General features: G+C 28.9%; 1 pseudogene across 1 annotated transcript; it reads left to right on the top strand.

Annotated features, from left to right (window-relative positions):
* On the top strand, nucleotides 1-2,561 carry LOC143905133 (uncharacterized; annotated as a pseudogene). Its single transcript, XR_013259119.1, has 4 exons — nucleotides 1-250; nucleotides 439-547; nucleotides 915-1,060; nucleotides 1,285-2,561. The product of XR_013259119.1 is annotated as an uncharacterized LOC143905133 (transcript).
* Nucleotides 2,562-4,350: the final 1,789 nt, after the last annotated feature.

Below are 4,350 nucleotides of genomic sequence, written 5' to 3'. Positions count from 1 at the left end.
AATAGCGTATTTCACTGGGCCGCACTGCGTGCGCACCAAAAACTGGTTTGGTGGAAGCAGCACTGCACGAGGTTGTCAAGAGTGCGAGTTTCTTGCATTCCCAGCTAAACAGTTATTAGACGTTGAAGTGCAATATTATTTAGCACTATGGAACAATCAAAAAATCTTAGCATGTGTTTCAAAGTAAATAATGATGTACTTAAATTAGAACTTCTATCGAGCGAAGAAGAATTATACAATAAATTGATGAGTAAGTAGAATATTATGGAATTTGCATGCTTTTGAGGTTATTAATGAATTTTGAGGTTATTAAATGGAATAAATAAATAGAATACATAGTATAAAATCTTTGTAAAGCTGGTAAAACACAACTTGTTGATATTGATAAAAATTATATATAAAAGAATATTAACTGATTCTTGTACCAATAAATTTTAGATGACGATACCTACAGCGTTCAATATATAAAACTACTCATAAAAAATGGATTTTTTATCCTAAATGGAAAAAACGAAATTCAGGAAATATTTCGAGTAATTGGAAACGAGTAAGTAGAATTTAGAATAAAGATGCATTAATTACAGACTATCGAATCTTTAGGAAAAGCACATATTAAGAACTTAAGCAAAAAGTTTATTTTATAAAATAATTATTATTTTATTTACAACTTTACTTTTACAAAATAAATAAGTTTACTTTAGGATAAACGCAGGAACTCTTCAATTTTTTTCTCTTACATACACTTCTCTTGTATACTCTTCTTTTACATATAAATATTAATTTAATGCAATCTTGTTTTTTATTATTTCTTTAAAGAATCAAAGTGTGCTGCAGAGTTAAAATATACACAACATAAAAAAATTAAAAAAGATATATAGCAGTGTAAGAATATGTAAGTATATTTTGTATTACAGAGAACAGTTGATATTCCACACAAACATTTATAGTGGTCAGTTATCGGACAACAAAGAAAATGAAACAGAACCCATGTGTGAGTACAATCAAAATGAATCGCAGCCATCGCAGGAGCACAATAAGAAAGAAAAGAGAGAGAGTACTGGTAAATATATAATAAATATAATATAATTAATATTAGTAACAAATAAAATAAATATAATATATATGTATAATGAACAATATATATAAATATAATATAAAAGATATAACAAAAAATTTTATAAATCTTTGATTTTACAAGGTTTTTATTGTAATATCTACTAATAATAGGTTCTTTACTGGTGCAATGATGTGGATTATGTATTTAAATAATATGATGATTTTCAGATTACTGGAACGATTCAACAACAGCATTTCTTTTAGACAAATACGAAACGTATATGTCGAATATTGGTCCCATGAAAAATTTAAAACAAAAAAATCGATGTGGGCGCAAATTGCGATAGATATGATGACGATGCTCGACGTATCAAAAACTCCTCTTCAAGTGGAAAATCGATACAAAACTATCCTCAAAAGGAAGAAAAAAGCAGTTGAGAACAACTCTAGATCAGGCAGCTCTAGAGAGGATGTACCATATGAAAAAGAATTAAGTAAAATTGCTAATTCGGATGATAGCATTGAGCCCGAGGTATTGCGAAGTGCGAGGAGCGTTAAATATCCTAAATTAAATACAAAAATGTCGGAAGAAGTCCGCAATGATGATGATGTCCCCACACATTCTAATATTGATAGTTCACCGAAAAGAAAGAAATCATGTATTGATAAAAGAATGGAGTATTTTGAAAAAAAGGAAGCGGCAAAAGAGAGACGTCATCAAGAAAAATTAAATTTAATACGGGAGTTGTTTGCTAAACAACAAGACGAGAACTAAAATGATGCATAAACACATAGAATTCAACTTCTTTCTTTTTAGTGAGCTATCGATAGAATGTGTGGGAACACTGCCATTGCAAATTTTTTTCGACATTTTTGTATTATAAAAACTTTCTTTGGAGAGAATCCAAATTCTTCCTTCTAATTTAGAGTTGTTCTTAACTTATGAACATTTGTTTCATTTAAAAAAAAAAACCAAACAAATGTTAAATTGAAACAATTAACAATATATTAATGTTAAAGTTCCTACGTGTTAACGTTGTGATATAATTTTCTTGAATGTGATATATAATTTTTAATAGCTTATAATTTTCTACCTTTAATAATTATATATCTTTGTTTTTAATATTAGTGCAATTGTATGCATATTTTTATTTACCAAAGATTGATAATTGGTGTAGTATTTCTCAGACTCTTAAGTACAAACTAGTATAAAGCGAACTTACTATATTACGAGTAATAATATAAATTTAAGTTTAAATGAATCCAATTATAAGTTTATATAAGTATAGGAAAAAGTATATAGTAAAAGATTACATGTTAAAAGGTTTATGAAAATAATTTTTTTTATTTATGAGATATAATATATATGTTCAAAAATAATCGATACGTACATACGTTGTAGAAGATACGTTGTAGAAGATAAAAGAACATGTTTTGTTTTCAACGTTTTTTATTGAAAAGGTTTGTATGAAAGTGTTGTAGGTTGTACTTATATTTGCCACAGAATAAACGTTTGCTATTTTGTAATTTTATACATATTGGTTTTTAATTTACCGAAAAGTGCGTTCATTAATTCGTTTCTTTTTATTTCCCCTAATCTACGCAATAAGGCTTCTTGTTCACCTCTATCTTCATTATTATAATCTTCATTGTTTTCTATAGCGATATCGACATCAAAGTAATCATTGTTATCTATGCATAAATTATGCAAGACACAACACGATATAATAAATTTTGATATTTTATCTACAGTATGTAGATCTACTTCGAACAGTTGTCGAAAACGACTTTTCAAGAGACCGAACGCATTTTCAATTAACACTCGAGTTGCACAAAATCGTTTGTTAAATTTTCGTTGCTTATCAGATAGATTTCCGTAATCCCTAAAGGGAATCATTAACCATTCCCTTATGGAATATGCAGAATCTCCTAATATATGAAATTTTCCTTGTTCGCATATTCCTGGTAAGTCTTCATAAATATCTGACAATTTCAAAACACGCGAATCGTGAATTTTTGCTGGTATACCGGTAAAGACATCAACAAATCTTTTGTGGGCATCGCATATGCCTTGCAATGTCATTGATGGAATATCGTGCCTGTTTACGTAAGTCGATTTAATTTTATGTTGTGGAGTGCGTACTTTAATGGATGTACCATCAATGCAGCCGAGCACCTGAGGAAAACCTGCAATCTAAAAATTATATATCTTTATAGAACTAAAATGTTATATTTATCTTTATGATGTATCAACAAAACGACACCGAAAATATATAGACAGTAAAAGCATACAAGAAATAAATATAAAATATATATATAATCTATAATATATAAGTGTAATATATAAAAATAAATTTATATAATATATAATATCAGATCTCACATACTTCAAAGAATTCGTTGGCAGTGTGCTCCTTTTCACCAAATTTTATTATATTTGGAGCCAAGTCAATTAAAAAGTTCATCACTCGCTCATTGTGTCTCAACGTTGTTGCAGGACATACTCCAAATCTCTGGGAGACATCTCTTAAACAAACTTTATTCCCAGCAAACCTACGTGGAATGATATAAATTACTATTCACACAAATAATGTTTAATGAGTGACAATTGTATATCTCTCTCAGTGTATGTACATATATATTAAATATACCATAAAAATGACAATATGTTCAATTCAGCGGAAGTAGGCTCACTACCTCCGTGGGTTCGATCAGACGGATAGAATTGAGAATCAGCATAAATATTGATAATTTTGTAGGCTGTGCTTCTAGCAACACGAAAATGACTTTTAAACTGTAACAATAATATATACATATCTATATATATACACATACTATAATGAACATATATATGTAGAATCTGTTTTGAGTAGTAAATATTATTAATAATTTAATACCAATAATATATAATATTTATAATAATAGTAAATAAAAAATATATTAATAATAATAACAAGTTTGTCTATGTATATAGATATACAATATGTTTATGTACAAACCTCCTTATTTGTAAATTCATGCACTACGTCAATAAAATTTTCAATTTTAGGAACTTTACGTTTGATTGTAAGTAAATATTCATCTTCATCACTGCTACTAGATGATGAAGATAACACATCTAGAAGTTCAAATGCAAATCGAGCATTGAAAATATTATCAGCATCCCGCGCTGCCATATTGCACTAGAACGACACCGTCTCTTGGAGCTCGTGCCAAATTTCCGCACTCAAGTGCAAAAACTTGGCACCAAGTTTCCCAGTGAAACAGCGCGCACCGTTTCCGTGCGCACTGAAA

This window comes from Temnothorax americanus, unplaced genomic scaffold, assembly GCF_048541705.1.
Source record: "Temnothorax americanus isolate GAGA-0224 unplaced genomic scaffold, ASM4854170v1 Scaffold6, whole genome shotgun sequence".
In the NCBI taxonomy this organism is placed as follows: Eukaryota; Metazoa; Arthropoda; class Insecta; order Hymenoptera; family Formicidae; genus Temnothorax; species Temnothorax americanus.
The sequence above is the reverse complement of the archived record's forward strand: the minus strand, read 5'-3'. Positions and strand labels throughout refer to the sequence as shown.